At 40.3% G+C, this 25015-nt stretch overlaps 3 long non-coding RNA genes across 4 annotated transcripts in view; all 3 read left to right on the top strand.

Moving 5' to 3' along the window:
- LOC128011119 (uncharacterized) overlaps positions 1-8889 on the top strand; it is a 28075-nt gene extending 19186 nt beyond the window's left edge. The window contains exons 2-3 of the long non-coding RNA XR_008182470.1: positions 8380-8466; positions 8599-8889. This is a non-coding gene — a long non-coding RNA (uncharacterized LOC128011119). The remainder of the gene's footprint in view (positions 1-8379; positions 8467-8598) is intronic.
- A 1651-nt stretch (positions 8890-10540) lies between these two features.
- On the top strand, positions 10541-11801 carry LOC128011147 (uncharacterized). Its single transcript, XR_008182481.1, has 3 exons — positions 10541-10785; positions 10908-11545; positions 11737-11801. It is a non-coding gene; the product is annotated as an uncharacterized LOC128011147 (long non-coding RNA).
- An 819-nt stretch (positions 11802-12620) lies between these two features.
- LOC128011146 (uncharacterized) lies at positions 12621-15795 on the top strand. Of its 2 annotated transcripts, XR_008182480.1 has the most exons (6): positions 12621-12787; positions 12865-13428; positions 13503-13614; positions 14856-15007; positions 15129-15191; positions 15710-15795. It is a non-coding gene; the product is annotated as an uncharacterized LOC128011146 (long non-coding RNA). The 2 variants fall into 2 exon arrangements; XR_008182479.1 differs by having other exon boundaries at positions 12865-13614.
- Positions 15796-25015: the final 9220 nt, after the last annotated feature.

Below are 25015 nucleotides of genomic sequence, written 5' to 3'. Positions count from 1 at the left end.
CATCCTTAGCAAAAACATCCTGATATTTATGCAAAAGATGTTTGACCACTTCCCTTTCTGCCTCTGAAAGCCCCGGTAATTCGACCCTTCCTAGCTCACTGTGGTTTGAAACAGAAGCGGACATCTGGCACTGAATAACAATTTCACTGACACTGCCTTGCAAATTTTCCTTAAATGAAATTTCTTGGTCAGATTGATTAACCATCTCAACTTTAATCAAACTAGCCAACTTTGCTCTTGCAGGTAAATATACAGTTTCTGTGCTGACATTAACCACAGGTACACAAATTGTAGTTTGGGAGGATTGTAACAATGCAGGGGAGATCAAATTTCCTGCAGGAAATCCCCCGCTCCCATCACCACCAAGGGGTTCAAATAAAGTGGCTACATTTGGAAAAGTTTTAGGGCAGTAAGCTGTAACTAACCTCACTGTTCCGGCAGGAATCTGCACTGGATGCTTAGCTTGCACTCGTACCTGGCCAATATCACCAGGACTAAAGGGATCACTGGTTCTCTGGCACTGCAACAATGCATCCTTCCAACCAGTTTATTACAACGTAAACACCTTCGAGAACCATTTGGCCTTGTCAAAGGGACAGAGGGTTCATTACTTGAGGGTTTAAGATCAAGACACTTCGTAATCTCATCAATCTGAGCTTGTTGGTGCTTTAACAACTCCTTAATTTCTATTAATTCAGTAGATTCATTAGGCCTAGGTGATTCAGTTACTCTACCCTGAGCAGCATTAGACCATAACTGAGCAGCAGGGGGAATAGCCTCTCCTTTGCCTTCCTCATTCCATCTGATAGCCTCACTTCGAACATCAATTAAGGTACAGTGTGGAGTTTGTCTTACAAAATGTTTAAGTTCACGTTTAAGTGCTACATCTTTAACCTGCTCCACAAACTGATCACGGAGAACTTGGTCAGCATTCGGGACACCACCTGGACTACTTACGAGAATAGAATCCATCAAAGATATAAGTGCATGAGAGAATTCAATTAGGGATTCACCCTCTCTTTGTTTTCGATCATAAAACCCTTTCTGCAACTGCACAAATGTTTGTTTTGCTCCATACATACTTCTTAAGACCTTAAATATGAGTTCGGGAGTTTGACGTTCAGCTGCTGCTCAGAGTTTAATCTCCATTCTGGCTTCCCCTCCTAAATGATCTATAAGGAATGCTACCCTTTCTCGCACAGTCCAACTGTCATCCCCAATGCAGGCTTCAGCCTCCTCAATCCAGTCCTCTATGCTCGAAGTAGAGTCCAAGTCCCCACAGAACCGTCGACACTTCCGCTCCCGAGGAACATACATTACTCCAGTGAAAGGCACAGGCGGGGGAGCATTAATGCTGGATACAGGCTGGTTAAGCGAGTCACGGCTGGATGCAGAACGTTGTTGCATTAATTGTTCATTTGCAGCCTGTAGACTACGTATCTGTTCCCGCAACTCTGTCAGCTCCTGTTCCATAGTTACAGTGTTTTCTTCTTGCACGACTGCCGTTTACTTATACAAATACCTTTTGGTAACACTTTAGAATAAGGTTCCATTAGTTAATGTTAGTTAACTACTTTCGTTAACATGAACTAAGCAAGAACAATCCTTCTACAGCATTTATAAGTCTTAGTTCATGTTAATTTCAACATTTACTAATGCATTATTTAAATCAAAAGTTGTGCTTGTTAACATTAGTTAATGCACTGTGAATTACCATGAACTAACAATGAATAACTGTATTTTCATTAACTAACATTAACGAAGATTAATAAATACATTAATAAATGTATTATTCATTGTTTGTTCATGTTAATTAATACATTAACTAACATTAACTAATGGAACCTTATTCTAAAGTGTTACCTACCTTTTAAATACCTACACAAAATGGTGGGTATCAGTGAAAAATAAAAATAATAATGATAACAATAATAATAATAATAATAATAATACAACAACAACAAAAAAACAAGGTCCACAGTAACACACTGTAGTGGTGCCCAACATCAAACAGACCCTGCAGACTATGCCATTTGTAACCCTCCCCAGGCCTTACAAGTAATGGGGAAGGTGTAAAAGAAGGGCAACAACCACAGTGTGTTTCCTTGCAAGCACAAACAGATTTATTAAACAAATGGTAATAGGAATGGCAAAGAAACGAAAAGAACACAAAGGTTTAACCCACTATAGACCATAGGGATCCCCAATCCCATACAATGGCAGTTCCACTATTAAAGAGTACACTCAAATCACAGCACAAAACCAATAACACTACAAGTGTAATAGAAAACCAACACGCACTTGACTCAAACCACTACAAATTGTGCCCAATCACCTTAAGAGAGTCAACCATGCATACAAGAATGGGAACCCCTTTGTCTTTGGTTGATTAAAACAAAACGAAGACAAATAAACAAAACAAAATCACAGTCCCACAATAAATTCAAATCACTTCATCATAGTGTAACGGTTGAAAGTCATATCTTACAACCCAACATTAACCCACCAATATTTTAGATAAAAGTAAACGGCAATCATGCATCATCTGCAAAACAAAGAAAATACAATTCATGATTGCCCCTTTAAAGTATTAGAATTAAAAACAGAATTAAAAACACCTAACAATAAAAAAAGCAAACTTCACGTACTCCAATATTCAATTAAAATAAGTACCTGTGTTAATGAATGAATCTACTCAATTTCTGAGGCATCCACCAGTATATATCCTTTAAGCATACTATAAAACAAACAAACAAACACACATTAAAATGGACTGCACTAACCATAACCATGAGTCACAACCCTTACTTCCACAATTTACTTTAATAATGTTCACAAGGCAACGACTAGTTTCATTATCACCAAGTGTTGAAACATACCACACAGTTTCTCCTACTCAGCACATGGTCCCACAAAGAGAAAGGCCAGAAGATTTGATTTCCCCCTTTATAGTACTTGGACTCATGGGATCTGTAGTCCAACACATTTGTAGTCCCAAGCATGCCTAATATGGAGCCATGACTAATGCTACCTCCACCCCATTACACTTACTAACGAACGTGAATGATGGATTAAGATAGCGTTTTCCGCTCACTCAAAATGGCCCATAATTACATTAAAAGAGAGCCTTCATTTAACGTTCAGCCCCCGAAAAGACACCACTGATGTCGCACATCAACGCGTTAACGTTACTGTCTCAACCACGACCGAACATTTTAACAGTTAACGTTTGCAGTTTACAATATCTATATTTACTAACGTTAACTTCTATGACATTTCAAAATTACCTTTTACACACAAAGTGGAGCCAGAGATGAAGATTTTGCACGTTCACAGTCAGTTTGTTAACACAAGAGGAGACACGTTTTTTTTTTTTTTCAAGCAGTCAAAATCTCCCACTCCAAATAAAAATACGGACAATAGTTCCGTAAATACCTAATATAACAACTCATACAAACCTGGTCAGTTTTAAATATTCTAAGAAAAAACATCTCTTTAATCTCCCTAACCAAGTGCTGGTTAATAACAGCAGCTCACGATCTATAAAGGTCCCATTGTACGCGCTTTTTTTGAAGCTTTGATTGTGTTTACAGTGTGCAATATATAACATGTGTTCATGTTTCACGTGTAAAAAACACAGTATTTTTCACACAATTCACCTATCTGTATACCTCTGTTTTCACTGTCATAAAAACAGGCTGATGACTTCCTTGTTCTGTAAAGTCCCTTCAGAAATTCGTAACGAGTTCTGATTGGGCCAGCGGTTCCTGTGTTGTGATTCGACACCATGAGCTTAGAGCAGGCTGCCCTCCTGCAAACGTGATTGGACTAGTTTTGGAGTAGTTTTGAGAAGCAAGTGAGCAGGAGATGTATTTATAGTCACAGGAGCGTTTTTACTAATGAGATGCACATGAAAATCGCATTCGTTTTTTTGCACAGCCCTGACATCTAGTTAACAAAGCTAAACAGCGTTGCCCTTTGTGTAATAAGTTACAGAAACTGTTAAACGCACCAACTTAAATAATAAAATACACTTACCGGTTGTGGTCCATAAACAACACCTTCTCCAGACAAAGAGGGAACTGCTCCATCTTTCAAGAATAATCTTTGTGCGAATCCGGCATTAAACTGATTGAGATTGAGCAAGCTTTCCTCAGCACATAGTTTTACATGTGGATTATAATTTTCGGGAGCCGAGTTAAACATAAATTGTAACCATTAATCTCCAAGTACAGCGTCCCTGGGAAGCCCAAACAAAGATGATTGGACTCGGAGATGAAAATAACAGCGTTTCAACAACATGGCAAACACAAACAGCACAACAAGGCCACGCCCCCTTTTTGTGAATTCATGTGGGCGGAGGTTAGTCAAAAAACTGTTCTAGTGACGTCATTAATGCAGGAACTAGAGGGCTGTAGTCCAAACGGGTTGTTTGATGTAGGCGAATTCTGTTAAATAAAATATCTCGCTTGGCATTGAACTTTGAGCTTTAGAATTTTACAGATATTATATATACTCTAACAACAACATTACACACTAACTAAAGGTTAAAACATGGAATCACGAAGAAGGGGACCTTTAAGTTAGCTAACGTTAAAGTTAGCAATAACCAACGGAAATTCAAAATTGTATACACACGATGAACTCAGACAATATGTAGCGGCTATCTTACGTTGTTAAAAGGCCGCTGAGAGGCTGAAGCAGGAACTCAATGCATTTGCGACGCATATAATAAAGTTTCAGTGAGGCAAACAGCTGTTATTCACATTTATTGCACAGACAGATATTTCTTCACTATAAAAGTTTGTAGATGGGTATGCTTGCATGAATTAATGTTGAATGAATGGTCAACAAAAAATACATCGTCCTGACTCACCCCCTCTCCCTCTACCATACTAAGTGAACAGGTGACTAATATTAGTATTCCCAGGTAATCCCGTGACCCTCCACCATGATCACATGACAGTTAACCTTTTCATTTCCCTTTCATTCCAGCCCCTAATTATTATGAGGTAATAATTACATCTCCATAAATTAGACATGAAAACAATCATAAAATGTCCATTTCTTCTTTCAAAAGAGAAAAAAATCCAGAAAAAGTCAGGCAGAAAAATTGTTCATATTTTGAAAAAACAAAAAAATTCAAGCAAAATTATCCATCTTCTGCTTCTTGTAAAAGACAGATCTTAGTTATCGGCCTTTCCAGACAGCTGCTTTTAGTTTTCACTTGCACATGACGCACAAATCCTCTTCTTTCTGAAAAGGTTTGAATTATGCGTCCAATAAGCCAGGAGTTCCGAGGTGCTGTATTGTCCACTATCTCCTGGTTTAAAGTTGAGCTTGACTCCCGACCACTTCCGACGCTCTTGAAGTTGTGGTAAATACTCCAGAACCCATCTCTTCCAGAACAAGTTTGACATGTACTGGACTTTTCTCCAACGTTTACGAGCATATACATCTTCTCTTTTGAATTCACCCGGTGGTAACAATGGTACAGTTCTCAAAATCAACAGGTGGTTTGGTGTTAATGCTTCAAGGTCATTTGGATCAGTGGATGCTTTGGTGATTGGACGACCATTAATAATCGATTCAACTTCGCAAAGAACGGTTTGAAAACCCTCTTCATCCAAATTTTGCACCTTGAGAATGGAATTCAAAACTTTGCGCACAGATCGAATTAACCTTTCCCATGCCCCTCCATGATGTGATCCAGTGGGAGGGTTAAATGACCATTTGATACCTTTCTGAAGGAGGACATCATTAATGTGACATTGATTCCATTCCTTTAGGGCAACTCTTAGTTCTCGCTCCGCTCCAACAAAGTTTCTTCCATTATCAGATCTTAGTTCTTTGACTTGCCCCCGTCTTGCAATGAAACGTCGAAGTGCGTTTATGAATGAATCCGTGTCCAAGGAGGGTGCCACTTCAATATGTATAGCCCGTATGGCTAAGCAGGTAAAAATTACTCCATATCTTTTCACCACACTTCTTCTACTTTTTACCTCGAAAGGTCCAAAATAATCCACCCCAACACGAGTAAATGGTGGCTCATTTGGAGTGACTCTGTCTAATGGTAAGTCAGACATCTGTTGGCAACCAGGAAGTGAATTCAGTCTCCGACATGTCACACATTTGGACAGTACCTTTCTTATTGCTGTACTTGCACCTGTTATCCAATATTTTTGTCGTAATTAAGATAACATATGATTACGACCACAATGTCCAAATTCCTCATGTATGTGTCTCAAGAGAATATCAGAGACGTGAGAATTCTTTGCTAGAATGACTGGATGCTTGGATTCTTCAGGCATTGACGCCCTACTTAATCTACCACCAACCCTCAAAACGTCGTCAAGCATAGGACAAAGTCCATAAATGTGGCTGTCTTGCTTTACACTTTCCCCTCTTTTTAGACAAGCAAGCTCCTCAGGAAACATCTTTTCTTGTGAGAATCTGAGGATCTCCAACTCGGCAATCTCCAGTTCTTCAGGTGAGAGATGAGATTTTTCGAGTTGACCTTTGAAAATTTCCATTTCCTTTTCCAAAGAATTTCCTTGTCGTCCAGTATAATGAGCTGAAGCAAGTCTCAATTGTCTCCTTTTCTGACTAAGAGATAGGAGTAGTTTCTTAAAATGTAAAATCAAAGCCATTGCCCTTTTCAAACGGAACCAAGAAGAGAAGTGATTAATAAAACGTGCAATCTTATCCTCTTCATTAAACTGCACAGAGTTAACCTCAAGACCTTTCTTGACCTCTGGGTCATCCACTTCAAGCTTTTCAAGGTCATTCAGATTGGCAGGCCATTGACTTTCAGAAAGAAGAAGAAAGGCAGGACCTGATGTCCATGTCCTGTTTTTGAGAAAAGCTTCGGCAGTCGATCCTCTGGAAGCAACATCAGCTGGATTGCTTGCTGTATCTACGTATCTCCACTGTGAAGCTTGTGAAGCCTTTAGAATTTCTGTTACCCGATTGGCTACAAAGATCTTGAATCGTGAAGTTTCATTTTTGATATATTTGAGAACAGAAGCACTGTCTGTCCAGAAAACTGAATCTTGAAGCTGCAGATGTAATTCCTTCTTCCATAGAACATCCATACGACTGGCCATTGTAGCAGCAATGAGCTCCATACCTGGGATGGTAACAGACTTCATTGGAGCTACTCTTGACTTTCCCATGATAAAAGCACAATGTATTAAAGAATCCATATTGCGTGTTAGCAAGTATGTCACAGTTCCATAGCCATCCTTACTTGCATCCGATAAAATGATGCAACTGTGCAGAAGCGATCTCACCAAAGTTTGAAGGTTTTAGACATCTTGTAAGCTCAAAGCTTTCCAAAAGATGAAGTTCTTGAAGCCAGCTTTTCCATTTTTGAACAACTAATTCAGGCAAGATATCATCCCATCCCAAGTTTCATTTGCAGAGGTCTTGCAATATTCTCTTTGCAGACAATACAACAGGACTCACAATTCCCAAAGGATCATAGACAGAGCTAATCATGGACAGTATTCCTCTTCGTGTCATAGGTCTGTCTTTGATTACAATCTTGAACTTGAATGTGTCAGACTGAATGCACCACTGCATACCCAGCACTCTCTCAACCAATGGAGATTCTTGATCAATATTCAAGTCGGTCACCGTCTTTGCTCTTTGATCCTCAGGTATCACAGCCATGACTTCACGTCTGTTGCTCATCCACTTTGTTAGCCTAAATCCACCTTTGGCACATATGGATACAAGTTCCTGGCACAATGTCATCGCTTTTTCAACAGTAGCAACTGAAACAAGGCAATCATCAACATAAAAGGAATGTAGAATTTTATCCACTGTTTCCATGACAAAATCTTCCTTATGATCTTCAGCACATTTCCTTAGAGCAAAATTAGCACAGCTAGGAGATGATGTTGCTCCAAATAAATGCACTAACATCCTAAAATCAGTAGGGTCTTGGCTTAAATCCCCCTCAGGCCACCAAAGAAACCTTAACAAGTCAGCATCCTTGGGTGGTACCTTTACTTGATGGAACATTGACTCGATATCTGCCATAATCACCACAGGTTCTTTTCTAAATCTTGTCACCACTCCAATGAGTGAGCTGGTAAGATCTGGTCCTTGCAAGTGTTGAGCATTAAGTGATGTTCCTTGAAAACTCGCTCCACAATCAAACACCACACCGATTTTCTTCTTTGTGGGATGGTAGACACCATGATGCGGAATATACCAAATTTGTGTGCATCCCTCTCAGTGAACTCTTCAGATTGACTGACTCTGTCTGAACTTAAATTAAAATCTAAAGTGAAACTGGAGCTGGTCAGATGGCTCTATACTGCTAGCATGAGGAACTGTAATGTACAGGAACTGTAATGTACTTCTGTCCAGGTTCTGCAGTCACAGGTGTGTGTCCATCAGTGTCCATCTGTCTGTCTGCTGTCTGCAGGATGATGACTGACCTCTTCCTCTGTGGGGGTATGTCTTCTGCTGTCTTTCTTTTCTTTTTTCTTGAAAGATTGTGGTATTAATTTGTTAATAAATTTGTCCCTAAATAAATATAATACATTGTGTTTAAGCTGTCGTTTTTATCTTCTCTTATATTTACAGCTAATGGTTACACAGAAATGGATGGTGAATCTGTGGATGTTCCTCTCTCTGTTGAGGAGACCAGACCAGATCCAGTCCAGAGTTCAGTGCGTCCATTCACTCTCTGAGGATGATGAGGATGATGAAGAAGAGCAGCAGCTTGATGAGTCAAGAGTCCAGTTTCTCTGGACTTATGAAATGCTTTCCATCTCTGATTACAAAAATCCCCATGCCTTTAAAAGTTTTGCTCTTTACGGGTTTCCTGAAATCATTCACTTTTCATTAATCAAATTGTTAAAAAATTCTGTTTAATTATAAGATCATAAACATTTAAATAAAAATAAAATGAAAATGTTTTAAAATAAAGTATTTTATTTGTTTACCTGCATGTCACGTGACCATTAAGCAACATCAGAAACTCAGTGTTGTTAAATTATAGAAATATGAACATGAAATCTCAGGGGGACTTCAAATAAATATTATAACTAGTGTACTATATAGATACACCTAAATATTATTTTTTTATTTTCATTTCAAGAGTTGTAGTAGGTGTTTAGTGACTACTAAGGGATTTTTCCGATATCTCCCTTTTTATGCATACATGCATTATTCAATTACAAAATACTTTTATTTTGTCTGGGCAGTGATAAATAACAAAAATGAAATCCTTAAATTAAATAACAATTTACACCAATTATTCTGTGCAGAAGTTTACTCCTCACTGCGTGGCTTTTACTGTAGTGCTGTATTCATAGAGATGGAGATTTTGGAAGTGAGTCTGGACACCATCCTCTAGTCCAGCAGGAAACAGAGGTTCATCCACTTGGCACTTTTTTGTAACATGTTTTTTTTGGGGGGACTTTGACTCACTTTTTCCATGGTGCTAAGGAATCAAATGGAAAGGTCATTGACACAGTAAAACACATTTTAGGCTCATAATGATGTAACTTCTGCTATTTAATTCAGCAATAGTTTCCTTCATTATCCAACTGAAACTAGTTTTTCTCTTCAATCAATTGAAAAGATGTTAACTGGATGGCAGTCACTCCAGGTGACACAGATGACAATCTGATAACACTACAGCTCACTGACAGTAAAAGTGATCAAAACCCTGTTTCACTGATCATCATCAGCCTCAAATACTGTGCCAGAAGATCAGAACAAAGCTCTGTGAACACTTGCATTTATTCAACACTAGAAGTGTGTCCCAAAGATCTACACACACTTGTGGACTTCTTCATGCTCACTTGGGCCAAATACAGGAAATACGTCATGTAAGTAGACAAGGGCTCAAGTGCAAGACTGTAAGTGCAAGTGTGTGTATTTGGACAGGCCCAGAGTCTTTCAGTTTGTTCATTTGTTCACTTGGGTTCTTCTCAATCATTTGTTTAATACCTGTAATGGTGGCTGCCCCAAAAAGAATGGTACTTCATAAATGTATATTTAATTTAAATTGTTCGGGCGCCAGACAAGCAAAACTTGTCAAGAAAATAAAATATTTATTTATTTATAATGCGTAACTAATTTCGGTTTCCCTGTAAATAGCTCAAGCCACTGTTACACAACAACAGAAAATATGTTTTAAGGGTAAAAAAAAAAAAAAAAAAGTTTCCAAAAAAAACTACATGAAGTTAAATTTTCACACCATTTGTATTTTTTTCCGTTACTTCACATAACAAATGACAGAAGAAAAGTGTAAACAGAAAGTAACAATATTGCGGTTCAAGTTCAATTCAAGATTTCATAAACAATCACAAAATCACGAGAGTCCTTGATTCACAAAGTGTCTTAAAGTTCGTTTTCCTCTTTAAAGTTCTTTTCTTTTTACATGTTCAATTTTAATCAAAGGGAAAAAAAAAAACAAGAGAGAAGAAAAAAAAACACAAAGAAAACTAAATAATCCCAACGAGTGTTTGTGTATGGGTGTATGCGTGTGCAATGAGAGTATGTGTGTGTGTGTGTGTGTGTGGTGGCTGTGGGAAGTCCGTGTAGCGGCCGCTAATCCCGGGCCGGGGACAGAGTATGTGAGGTTAACAAATGATGGACAACATCACTAGTACCTGAGGCAGGCGAACGAACCAGTCTGGATTGTGTATCCCCAGGCAGGCGACCGAACCATGTAGTAGAGCTCAATTTCTCCGACACTTCGGCGATCGCACCCAGTCAGCGCATGCACAGATTCCAGCACAAAACAGCAACGACCTTCAGGTAGCGTGCGTCCCATTCCAATACAACCTACACGTGTGTTTTGTTTTTACTTCCCTCTATCTCACTTCCGTTTCTAAACTCGCTTTTATATTAAATTTCCTTCATTGATTTCCGCCCATTAGAAAAAGTGAAAAGCTGGCATGGATTTCTTCCAAATCGCCACACTCTCCCTCCCTGGAGAAAACAACCTATGGTTGTTGAAATATTAATCATATTTAAAATCCAATGAATTCCTCATCATCAGACGATTCATTGAATATTTGGCAGAGTCTTTTCTTCTCCTGGCTTTCCAGCTCTTCAGCCGTGGGAAAGCATGGTTTCAGGTTGCACACATGCACTATGCGAACATCTTCGCCAGTGGACTCTAGCGCTACTCGATAATTCAATGGACCCATCTGCTTTATGACACGGTAGGGGCCTTTCCATTTCTGAGCCAATTTTGCAGTGAAGTGATGTTGTGCACTAGACTGGGGAAAAGTCCTCATCCACACACGATCCTTTTCCTTGTATGTAACCTCTCGTCTTTTTTTATTATAATTCCGAAGCTGTCTCTTTTGTGCTTTTTTGCAGCATTCCATGGCCTTGGTCTGAAGCTCAGTTAGATGGTGGACTGTATCGTAAGATAGACAATCTGGAGTTATATTCTTGCCATGTAACAACTTGTCCATGGGACTTTGCAGTTTCCTTCCCAAATGAAGCTCTGCAGGGGTCATCCCAATCGTTTCCTGGACAGCTGAATTAATAGCGAAACGGAGTTCAGGTAAGTATTGGTCCCATTTCCTGTGATTATTGTCCACATAGGCAGAAATCATGCATTTGAGCGTACGATTTACCCTCTCTTGTCATATTTGTTTGTGGATGGTATGACGTCGTCAATTTAGGTTTGATACTCCACTTTTGACAGAGTTCTCTGAACAATGATGACACAAATTGTGTTCCTCTATCCGACAGAATGAAGTCCGGTACCCCCCAACGGGTTAGAATTTCCTTCCGAAGAAGTAATGCAACAGTCTGAGTTTTAGCGTTGCGCATGGGAAAACATTCCACCCACCGGGAGTAATAGTCTACAACGACTAAGAGGTACTCATTTTGCTGTGTGCTGCGTGGCATTTGGCCCATAATGTCCACTCCAAGCATCTCGTTGGAATGGGTGGTGGTGACTTGTTGTAGTTTGCCCACAGGTTTCTGATTTTCTCCCTTAAGAGTCTGGCATTTGACACATTTTTTAACATTGTGTTTTATGTCAGTCCACATTCCAGGCCAGAATGCAACATCATGGATACGCTTGTAGGTCTTATAAATACCTACATGACCGCTCCAGGGATTTGCGTGGTAGTGGTGTAGAATGGACGACACAAGGCTGTTAGGAATGTACACTCTGTAATGAACTTGATTGTTTGGCAGGTGAGTTTTGTGATAGAGTTTATCTTCCACTACCTCATACTGATATTTTAGAGGGGAATCATTTTCTGCAAGTGCTTGAAGTGTTTTGATGATGTGAGGGTCTTTGTGCTGTTCCTCCCAGATTGTGGCTGGAGACATCGGAAACTCAGCATTCTCCTGCTGGTCTTGGTTGGTGTACAGGTTACAGCTGGTACGAATCCGAGACAGAGCATCAGGTGCCATATTTAGTTTTCCTTTGCGATATTCAATGATAAAATCAAATCTCTGAAGTCGCAAGGCCTACCTGATAAGGCGACTCTTGGTTTTTGTGGAAGAAATTACCCATTGTAAGGCTGAGTGGTCTGTGATGACGGTGAACAATTTGTGCTCTAGGTAGTGCTGCCATTTTTCCAGGGCCCAAATTACAGCCAAACACTCTTTTTTGGTGGCTGTATAATTGGTCTCCGCTTTGTTCAGGGTTCTGCTGGCATAAGCAATAACTTGTTCTAAACCCTTTTCCTTGCGCTGGGTCAGCACAGCACCCAAACCAGTGTCACTGGCATCAGTGTAAACAGTAAAAGGCAATTGAAGGTCCGGATGGCCAAGAATGGGAGGAGAGGTTAGACAGCATTTCAAATGTTCAAAGGCTTGCTGACATGGTGGTGACCAGAGGAATGAACATCCTTTTTTTTTCAGTGCATTGATGGGTTCAGCGATCCTGGAGAAGTTTGGTACAAACCGGTGGTACCACCCGGCTAACCCCAGGAAGCGCTGGACCTCCTTGATGTTGGTGGGCACAGGGTATTCCCGTATAGCCTCCACTTTACTTGGGTCTGCAGCTATGCCTTGGACGTTGACAATGTGTCCCAGAAAGGTTATTTCTTTAAGACAGAACTTGCTTTTTTTTTAATTAATGGTGAGGCCAGCCATTTGCAGTTTATGGAGGACAGCCTGGAGGTCGGAGAAGTGCTGGGCTACAGATGGTGAGTAAATAATTATGTCGTCAATGTAGACAAAGCAGATGTTTCCACGCAATTCTCCTAGAACAGTCTCCATTAGTCTTTGGAAGGTTGCTGGGGCATTTTTTAACCCAAACGGCATAACATTAAACTGAAACAATCCTGATGGAGTTGTGAAAGCAGTTTTTGGTTTACTTTCTTGATCCATGTTCACCTGCCAGTAGCCACTGTTAAGGTCAATCGTGGAAAAGATGGCGGCTCCAGATAGTGACTCTAAGATCTCAGTGATGTTGGGTAAAGGGTAAGCATCATTCTCTGTAATGGCATTAACTTTCCTGTAGTCCACACAAAACCTGAGGCTTCCGTCTTTTTTAGGGACCAAGACGACAGGTGAGGCCCATCCAGAATGTGATGGTTCTACGATGCCGGCAGTCAACATCTCTTCCAGTTGCTCTGTAATGACAGCTTGTTTGGCAGGTGTTGTACGGTACGGTCTTTGTTTTATAGGCACTTGGTGGGTAGTATATATGTGATGCTGTGTAACTTCGGTACGTCCCAGGCGAAGGGTACAAACTTGAGGGTTTGACTCGAGGATCTGCAGTAACTGTTGCTTTCCTTCCGGAGGTAAGTGGGCATGCTGTACAGCAGTGTCAATTAGTGTCTTGTCATCCAGATAGGCTGGTTGAACCATGTTAAGTTGAGGAGGAGGAACAGAAGATAGTAGAGAGAGACTGTTGGAGTTTTTACTTCCAATCTTTCCCCTTGGATGTTGGGAGCTGATAACTGGTGCACTGGCATTTGTTGGCTGGAAAGGATAATAGTCTTTAGGATTGGACTGAAATGAATACTTTTGATCTGCAACATTGATCTGCAGCCCACTGGAAAAGATAAGGTCCAGTCCTAACACGACTGCATAGGCCAGGGCTTTGGCTGATAGAACCACAGCAGATATGGTGAATATTTTTTTATGTAGGGTAATTGGCAGGTTTACCCAACCTAAAGGAATTTCTGCTTCCCCATTGGCGAGGTAGAGTGGACCCTGGGTCCATGGATTGAGTTTTTGTGAAGAGAGTTCCTTCCAGAGATTCTCATGTAGAAGGGTGTAGCTAGCCCCAGTATCAACAATGGCTTTTCCCTTCCAGGTACCAATACAGAGTGGTATCACTAACTGTTGTGGAACAATTTCAGTAGGTGGTGTTTTCTTACCAGTTGTGGGTGACTTCTGAGGAAATTTGGCAGACACAGAGCGATTGCCAGGTGGACCAGTACCTTTAGAAGCTGGAAATGTTGTCTGCTTGCTATTAGAGGAAAGGTGTTTGCTGGTGGACTGAGGTGACTGGGACTGAGAAGAGACAAAGTGAGGACAGTGGCCAGGGGAGTGATGGCCTTTACATCGCCAGCATTGAACTAAAGGCTTCTCTGCCGGGTGGTTGGCAATAGGTCTTTGAGGCATGGATAAGGGTTGCTTAGAACTCACACGTTTTTCATATTGCAGTTGTTGTTCGTAGTCTTTTTCCAGCTGTTGGCCCAATTTCACAAGTTCATCGACTGTGTTCACCCGACTGCGAATCTGGCTTGCAAGATAGGGGTTCATATTTTTTAAAATCATTTTCACCAATTCACTGTCCGTCAAGGAGGGCTTCCACCTTTTGCAGAGAGCTCTGTATGTAAATGCAAAGTCTCTAATGCTCTCTCTTTCTCCCTGTGTTCGTGTCCTTACCCGTTCAGCCAACTCATCTTCATAATCCTCTGAGAGGAAAGCAGAGAGGAAAGCAGCTTCAAATTCTTCCCACGTGGTTATTGAGGATCGTGCAACTTCCCACCAGTCCCGGGCAGTACCGTAAAGGACAGTGCGGAAAGTGGCCAGAATGTCAGCATCAGTAAGAGGATGTAACGCTAAGAAATCCTGACATCGAGTTAGATAGAGCAAGGGGTCCATGTCATCTGACTGTCTCCCAAAAGTAGGAAATGTAATCTTAAGATGATCCCTCTTTACAACAGGAGCAGGAAGCAAAGGAGCGGTCACTGGTGATACAGCTGAAACTGGAGCGTTAAGAGGCAAAGGTGAGTAATCTCTTGTCTGCAGGTCAGTCATTTGTTTCTCTTGCTTTTCGAGTCTTCTATCAAGTTCAGTTTTTAAGCTCTTTACAGTTGCACACAATGTGTTTGTGATTTGGGTACACTGGGTGAGCTCTGTAGATAACTGATCATGATTTCTTTGATGGGTTACCAGGTAGGATTTGAGGTCTTGCTGAAACTCCACTTGAAGTTGGTCGATCATAAACCGCACTTCAGACACATATGTAGTCTCAGCTCTGTGAAGTTCATCAGAAATCATAACTTTAAGTGATTTAGTGAGTTGATCAGCCTCTTCCTTCACATGCTTCTTACTTTCAGAAATGTGGGTGAGCACTTCTTGTTGATTGTGCTTGAGTTTATCAGCAAGGTTAGAAATCAGGCTGTCTTGGCGTGCAGACGTTCTATGGCAAGTTCACCAATGGTTTTCTCATGGGTTTGCATATGTTGTGTCAACGTTTCCCAGTTTTCTTTAACTTGAGTGAGTTGATGCATTCCTTTTCCAGGAGTTGATAGGATACCAGGCAAGTCCTGCTGTGCCGCCGAAGATTGAGATGAAGGGTCAAGTAATGTACATATCTGCATAGAGTCGTCATTCGGTTCCTCCTCCCAGATGAAGGGTTGAACAGGAGTACTGCCAGCTAGTGGTGAAGTTGCAAACCGCACCTGGGTTCCTGGTACATCAGTGGTGCTGGCTTGGGTAGGAGTGACATGGAGAGGAACACGAGAGAGTCCAGGTGGAGAAAGTAGAGGACGAGGTGCTGGAGGCCAGACTGGGGTAGCAACATCGGGTGCCGGTGGTTCAATCTCCACAAAAGTGGATGGAGAGAGAGGAGTGGTAGCCATGTTTGATTGTCAATGTATGTGTAGTCAGTGTAAAAATGTAGTGAAATGTACGTTGAGTGAAAAAAAACAAACAAACAACAATGTACAAATGTTTGAAAAAAAAAAATTGGAACAGAATACTCTAACAGTTCAGTGTGAAATGTCTGTCCAGTTGTCCAATTCACACTACAATTCCCTTAATTTCACAAACAATAATAAGATTTCAATAACACAAATGATTATTTCCCCAGCTTTCACATTAATTAGGTCAATCAGTATAGCAGCAAGACAACTAAGGGGTAACAATTATATATTTAACAACGTGTAAGTTCATGAACAAAAAAAAAAATCTTCCCACAAAACCCTTCAATAAAGAAAACTGTTTCAGTTCAGTATACATTTCACGAACACAAAAATATGCAGTTTTAAGTGACAATAACCAACACTCAAGTAATCCTTTAGGGAAACTATAATTCAAAGTTCCAGTGACCCGGTTAAGTGGTCACGATATAAATGTTTAAGTTTCAAGTCGTCCAGGTTTATCAAAGCGTTTAATTTTCAAGTCCCTGTTCGGGCGCCATTTATGTAACGGTGGCTGCCCCAAAAAGAATGGTACTTCATAAATGTATATTTAATTTAAATTGTTCGGGCGCCAGACAAGCAAAACTTGTCAAGAAAATAAAATATTTATTTATTTATAATGCGTAACTGTAAGAATTACAGAAACTTCAGACACTTTGATCTTCTGAGATATACTAAGGACACACAGTGCATTAACATACAGACATCTGTTCTCACATCTCACTGAGAGAAAATGCAGGAAACGCCTCTCTCACATATGCAACAGTTCCTACTCATTCCATTCCTTCCCTTCACATAGCTCACTCAGAATGGTCAATAGTAGAATATAATGGTATATATTAATGCAAGTGATATTTACAGTCATGTTTGGTGTCATTTGAATTGTCTCAGTGCAACTGGTACAATGGTGCCTGTCTTACAAAAGTAGATTAAAAGATAATTCATTTCCTAAGAATTAAGAGATATTTTGCCTACTGTAATGGGAGGGAGTGCCCCTTCCCAGGGTCCTCCATGTAAATTACCTTCTGTTCCCATTGAGGTGTAAACTAGGTCTGGGACCTGACTTAAGGCAAATTCCAATTGTTAGTTTCTGTCTTCATCTCGGGGGATGTTTGTGTTGGTCTGAGGTATTTAAATGATTGCAGCAAAAGGATCAGGGCCTTCTGTAGCTGGAATGAGCCCATAGCATGAAGTGTGTCCACACACTTCATACTATGTATTTTTCTAAGAGTCAGGTATGCATCTTTTACTATTAGATTCATCTTTGAGAATTTGGTGTCTAGTATTGATTTGATATCTATGAATTGGCTATGTAATTGGCATAATCCTTACCTGTCTGATAATAAATTGTTACATTTGATTTACTCTGACTGACTCTGAAACTATTTTCTCAAGGAGATTAAGTGAAGGCTATGTTTCCGCAAATCTGCGTCCAGGGTTAAGTGCATACTAAAACTCAGACTAGATGGAGCATGGGGCGCATCAGGTGAGGTTTTAGATTTCTGGCTAAACCGCTTGACTTTAGTTAAGTTGTACTCAGTTGCATTAACTATGGGGGGCTAGTAAAAGTACTGGTCATAACCGCTGGTTATTGTCTCAGCTTTAATTAAGTTGTACGAAGTTATATGACTGTCGGGGGGGCTAGACAGATAGTGCTAGCAGAACCGCTGATTATTGTTTTGAGCTTTAACTAAGTTGTACATGGGTAGCTGAGGGGGACTAAATGGATTAGACATAAACCTCTGACTACTGTTGAGACTGGCGAGTTTGTGATCGTGGGGCACACGTAGAAGAACGGCCGTCGTGGGGCACCCTGAGCGACATAGATTCCTAATGAACGAGTAAAATAAAGTAAAGAGTTAAATTAGAATAATCAAATCTCAGAAGAATAACAATAATAATTAGAGACCAACAAACAACCAATTTGCCTTTCAACGTAAATTCGAGGTCATACTAAAATGGAGTCAGATTAGATAAGAGAATGGAGTCAGATTAAATAATAAAATGGAGTCAGATTTGAGCTTAACCTAAACTGAATAACTTTACGCGCTGAAAGACAGAACACGCAGGAAACCTTCATCCAGCACCGGATACCTTCCTTGGGCCGAGTGCCTGGACCTTACAAATTCGTAACTAATTTCGGTTTCCCCGTAAATAGCTCAAGCCACTGTTACACAACAACAGAAAATATGTTTTAAGGAAAAAAAAAAAAAAAAAAAAAAAAAAGGTTTCCAAAAAAAAACTACATGAAGTTAAATTTTCACACCATTTGTATTTTTTCCGTTACTTCACATAACAAATGACAGAAGAAAAGTGTAAACAGAAAGTAACAATATTGCGGTTCAAGTTCAATTCAAGATTTCATAAACAATCACAAAATCACGAGAGTCCTTGATTCACAAAGTGTCTTAAAGTTCGTTTTCCTCTTTAAAGTTCTTTTCTTTTTACATGTTCAATTTTAATCAAAGGGAAAAAAAAACAAGAGAGAAGAAAAAAAAAACACAACAAAGAAAACTAAATAATCCCAACGAGTGTTTGTGTATGGGTGTATGCGTGTGCAATGAGAGTATGTGTGTGTGTGTGTGTGTGTGTGTGTGTGTGTGTGTGGTGGCTGTGGGAAGTCCGTGTAGCGGCCGCTAATCCCGGGCCGGGGACAGAGTACGTGAGGTTAACAAATGATGGACAACATCACTAGTACCTGAGGCAGGCGAACGAACCAGTCTGGATTGTGTATCCCCAGGCAGGCGACCGAACCATGTAGTAGAGCTCAATTTCTCCGACACTTCGGCGATCGCACCCAGTCAGCGCATGCACAGATTCCAGCACAAAACAGCAACGACCTTCAGGTAGCGTGCGTCCCATTCCAATACAACCTACACGTGTGTTTTGTTTTTACTTCCCTCTATCTCACTTCCGTTTCTAAACTCCCTTTTATATTAAATTTCCTTCATTGATTTCCGCCCATTAGAAAAAGTGAAAAGCTGGCATGGATTTCTTCCAAATCGCCACAACCTGTTTGAAATAATCACATCTGATTTAATTTACAAAGGTCACCTTCAAAGCTAAAAAACAAGAGTTCCCACACATTTGACAAACTGATTTTCCCTTTTCATGATATAAGTGGTTATTGTTTAGAACTAATATTTTAGAACTATTTTAGAAAACTATTTTTTTTTATTGATGTATTCCAAGCTATCATCTAGTGAGGAGAGAACATCAGTTCTTGCTCATAAATTGAAGACAAATCATGTGATATTTTCATTCAATTACTGCCCACTTTAGTAACCTTCCAAAACACCCAATATATTCTGTGTTTATTGTGTGGATGTTAATTTCTGAAAGTTATTCCAATCCATTGACTCCATTCACTGAGATCAGTTCTAACTCTATTCTAACTCTAATCATTACACCACTAGATGGAGACAAATGACTGTCTTTGATACACACACACACACACACACACACACACACACACACACACACACACACACACACACACACACACACACATTGTGTGGAGAGATGTAACAGTTCAAGTTTCTCATGGTTTGGGGTCACAGTACTGTTCAGTATGGTTCAGTATGGTTCAGTATTGAACTGAGGCATTGTGGGAAGTATTCTTAATGTGGTTTTAGAAATATCTAGAGTACTAGAATACTCTGCTTAATTAATAAATAAACATTTTATCTAACATACCTATGTTAGCACATCCACACACTCTAGAAGAAAAAATCTCTATATAAAACAATAATGGCTTTCATCAGGCACTTCATATTTGGAACCCATTAATAATTCCATATAGAGCCAATTTTAAGGGTTGAATAGTTTTTTTTATGATTCTTTGTAGCCAGAAAAAAGGTTCTATAAAGAGCATTTGAGAGGTTCCCATCACGGAATCATTTTAAGGATTTAAATCCTGTTTTATATTAATTACATTTTATGACTTAAACAGCTTATATACTTGATCACTATAAAAACTGAAATAATAAACCATAATACACCTCTCCATCTGTGAAACCAGCCTCAGATAGTAGTCTATATTAATGATTTTTTTAATTCATAAGCATAATAATTTAACATGGAGATAAGTATGGTGTTATAGCACAATTCTTAACCTCAACCAAGACCTCACTAATTCTCAAAGCCTTGCTATGTTTCCGGCGATGGGTTTTCTTCTCACCTCAGTCTCAACCTCTCTCTTGGATTAGTCTTTAACTTCCTTCCTTTATTGCCTCCGCAGCTTCCTTTACCCTAACCTTCTTTTAACAAGAAGAAACATGTTCCCTATACAATGGCACCGCCTGCTAAATAAGCTGCTGGCAAAATCATGACTGTGCAGATGTGTTATTAAAAGATGATCGGTGTTGAGAAGTCTTGTTCAGGAGAATGGCCTGAGGGAAAAGCTGATCTTGGGTCTGTTTTTGTGCTCAGTGCTCTGTAACCCTGACCTGAGGACAACAGTTCGGACTGAAAGTGTGCTGGATGTTAGGCTACAGAGTGATTTTAGCAGCGCTTATACTTTGGAGATCTACATTTCCTGGAGGTTGGTGCAGGAGAGAATCTGTAGTCTCCTGATGTCTGTTTACTAAAAAGTTGAAATATTTTTATTTGTTTACCTGCATATGTGACTATTAACCAACATGAACAAATAAACCTGAATAGATTTTAAGTAAATATTTTATCTCAAATGTTGTCAGCAGACAAAAAAGTTTAGGAATACTAGAATGGTTTGTTACCGGTGAAATGCTCGTTTTCACTCAATATCCTGTTAATCTTGAGTACCTATAGAGTAGTACTGCATCCTTCATAACTCCAAAAAGTCTTTCGTTTTATTATATTCATAAGAGAAAGATAGTCTGTACCGATTTTTCCCAGAAAAACACGAGCGTCTGTAGGCGTGACGTGTGGGCGGAGCTAAAGAATCACTAGCGCCAGTAGGCTTTTGCATTGAGAGCTTTTGGAAGCTGTGACATTACCGTGAGGACAAAACCATCATCCAAAACAAACCATGGCTAACAGTCAGATTCAGCCGTATATTTATGATCCAGAATCAGATCCCGAGGCTGAAACTGAACGAGAGCAGCAGCAGCAACGACTCGCTCCGAGCGGGGCTCGAACCCGGGTCTCCGATGGGAGGCGGACGGACCAACAAGAAGGCAGAGATATTTTAAGCAATTTTACTCATCGCCTGCGGTTCCAACACACGATCGTGACCCTTTTTCGTTGGGATTGCATCATCCTTAAGAAATAAACAATACGCAAATCCGTCGTCAAATTGGGCCTTGTTTGTAAAACAAGCATCTTCGAAATGCAGGGGAACAAACAAAAACACTTGCACAACTCCGTTGATGCTCTGTAAAAATAAACTCCATCCACTGGTCCCTTAATGCTGTTTTTTCTTTGGTAATCTGTGCAGGGTTGTCTTGCCCTGGCAACCAAAAACACACTTCTTTTGTGACATTTCGCTCTCGCTCTGATCAGTGATTGTCTGTGCTCAGCCTCTCAGTGCTCTGCTATACGGGAGCGTGCGCTCTTCCGGCAGAAGTGCCTCAGGACCCATATAAGGAAATTCCGCTCCATCTAACGTCACACAGAGCCATACTCGAAAAAAACTTTACGAAACTTGTGACAAACCGGAAGGAGTATTTTTGGAACAGAAATACTCCTTCAAACGTACAACATTTTTGAAACTTTGTCCATGTTTAGCATGGGAATCCAACTCTTTAACAGTGTAAAAAACTCAGTATGCATGAAATAGCATTTCACCCCCCCTTTAATGGGAAGATTACTTGCTTCACCTGGACTCTTAGCCAATCACAAGTTGACTCAGGATCGCTGCACACTGGTAGCATTCTTTCCGAGACTTTTGCCAGTAGTGTACGCTAACTGCACGGACTTAAAACCCCTTTTACAACTGCTTTATCCTGTGTGCGTCTTTACAAGTAAGAATCTGTAATTTGTTGTTCCTTTACTGTCATTGCTGAGGCTAGATTGGTAGTGTTTTGTCTGTTTAATGTTGCTAATTTAAGCTCAGGTTTTTTCTGCCCGATGAGGCCTCACATTGTAATGCTTCTTCCTATGTATAAATGTATAAGTCTCTACTCGGGCATTATTCTTTTGTTACACATTGTATAATACCAGTTATGCACCCTCTGCCCATAGTTTGTAAGCTATTGCTGCGATATTCGCCTTTAATCCAGTTAATTGGTTATAGAACATGCACTGTCTGTGTATGAGCCATATTCATTTGGTATTGTATGTAGTTTTATTCCTGTGCCACTAGTGGGCTGGATGTGTTTGTGGCCCAGCTGATCTTAGGTCAGCCAGGTATGTCATTTAACCCAGAGGAAACGCAGACACAGGTGTTGCTGATTTGGGAAGCAAACAGTTTTCGACTGTGCTTTTGTGTCTTGCCTTGATAGGAAAGAAGACGGTTTGTTGTTTTGGTTATGTATTATGAGTCAAGATATTGCCGCTGTATGGTATACGGAGGAAAATAAATCTGCTAGATAATAGTAACAAACTGAATTCTCCGTTTGTATCGTGTGAGGACGCAAGGGCACACGTCTAAACTTAATCCGTTTTATTAGCAACCAGTAACGTTACTAGACTTCGTTTAGGACTTAGTCAGTACATAGGTCGAAAACTGCTTCAGCTTGGATAATCGTTACTCGTGAGAACCTGTTATATTGTGGATTAACGGTGTTCGTTTGGAAATCACGGATGTGAGGTGGGCAAATGTTTGGAGTTGCCGATTGCTGAAAGGAGCTGTACCGGAGGAGAAAAGGGTCACCGGAATACCAGCATCATCACAACGGGACATCATTCATAAAGCCGGCCAACGCTCTATTGGGGTATGTGGTGATCAGCGCTGATATTATGAATGGCCATGGTAATTTGTGTGCACACATTCGCGTATAAACCAATGCATTGGTAGCAAGCTCGCAACCATCTAAAAATAACTGCGCATCTAGACGAGTTGTTGTGCAACACAAAACTATTTGCGGGCTTATTGAATAATAAGCCAACTTTTGCGTGGTCATTATGGCCGAAAAGGAAAAAGGTCAACTTGGACTTGAGACTGAACTTTGTGTGGATGTAGGGGTAAAATCTGTAACTGAAAAACGTGTGGTTAAATTAACACCCAAAGCTTTGTTGGAAAAAATAAGCGCTTTAGAAAAGGAAAGAAAGTCTAAATTTAGTAAACTGTCGAACGCAAAAACATCTATTGCTAAACTGATGGAAGATAAAGAGCATGTAAGTGAGGTTGAAAATGAATTTAACATGTTCAATAAGTTGTGTGACGAGATAAATCATGTACATACATCTTTATTGGGTTTATTGCCTACTGATGAAGCAAACAAACATGAAATATGGTACCAAGCTAAAATGTTGAATTTTAATGATTTTTTTGTGGGTACAAAACAATGGTTGTATGACACTAAAGCTTGTTCAATTACTAAAGTGGATGATGATCATGATGATTTGCTGGGTCAAATTGAAATTCAAACTGTTGATGCCAATGTTGTAAATGGAAATGAGGTTGATGGCAGCAATGGAAGGAGTGCTGCTGGTGGAAGGAATGAAGAAGAGGATGATCAGATTCAACCTCAAGACAGCATTTCAAATGTGCAGTCAAGGCACCATGGCTCAAGTAGCAGATCCTCCAGTAGCAGATCTTCCACTTCTTCAGCCAGACGCATGGCAAAGGCGGAACAGGCCGCACTCTTGGCTCGAGCTGCTGCCTTAAAGGATAAGCATGCATTGGAGGAGCAGGAGCTCATCTTGAGGAGAAAAAAGGAGCAGCTTGAGCTGGACATTGAGATAGCTGCCACTTCTGCTAAGCTAGAAGTGCTACAGGGTGGTAGCAGCGTCCATTCAAGGCGATCTGCTGGAATGGCTTCCTATATTGGAGAGGGGGCTAGATCTGAGCTCCTGCCCACCTCTCTAAATCCACAGGCCTCAATATTTGTTCCTCTGCAATCACAGCAACATGCATCTCTACCACTACAAAGCAATGCTTCACCATCAGCCACGCCAATTATCTTGCAAAAGCCAACTGTCATTCAAGGCTCTCAACCTTCTCGGTTACAATCAAAGACAGCTTTCAGTCAAAGCTTTCAGCCCACTCTAGACCAACAAGTATTTCAACCCCTGCAAGACCAATATCAGACAGCAGGTCTCCTCAATTTGCTGCAACAACAGAATGACATAACAGCTCTCCTTGTTAAAATGCAAACGTTACATTTGCTGCCGAGCCGAGAAATTCCAATTTATGATGGAGATCCTCTAAGGTTCAACACATTTATAAAAGCATTTGAACATTGCGTGGAAGCAAACACCAGCTGTAAAGGAGACTGTTTATACTATCTTGAGCAATTTACTAGGGGACAACCAAGGGATATTGTGCGCAGCTGCCTTCATATGACTGCAGATAAAGGATTTGCTGTTGCTAAAAAATTGCTAAAGGAGCACTTTGGAAATGAGTTTAAGATAACCGAGGCCTACATGGAGAAGGTCATAGGATGGCCAAGTATCAAAGCTGAGGACCCCAAAGCGCTCAAAGCTTATGGACTTTTCCTGCGTGAGTGTTCCAATGCTATGGATGATCTTCAGTACTTGGAAGAGCTTAACATGCCAGCAAACATTAAGAGTCTGAGTCAGAAGCTTCCGTATAAACTCAGAGACAAGTGGAGAGCAAAGGCATGTGAGATACTGGAGAAAACTGGTCGAAGAGCACGGTTTTCAGACATTGTGGAGTACATTGAGCGCCAGGTCAGAATCACTTCAGATCCCGTCTTTGGTGACATACAGGACACTTCACCTTTTATCAAAGGAGCTATAAAAGTAAGTAAGTCACAGGTGAAACCTCAGCTGGGAAGAAACAGCTTTGCAACACAGGTGGT

Source organism: Carassius gibelio, chromosome B23 (genome assembly GCF_023724105.1).
Source record: "Carassius gibelio isolate Cgi1373 ecotype wild population from Czech Republic chromosome B23, carGib1.2-hapl.c, whole genome shotgun sequence".
In the NCBI taxonomy this organism is placed as follows: Eukaryota; Metazoa; Chordata; class Actinopteri; order Cypriniformes; family Cyprinidae; genus Carassius; species Carassius gibelio.
Note: the sequence above shows the minus strand (reverse complement) of the source record. Positions and strands in the feature narration are given on the sequence as shown.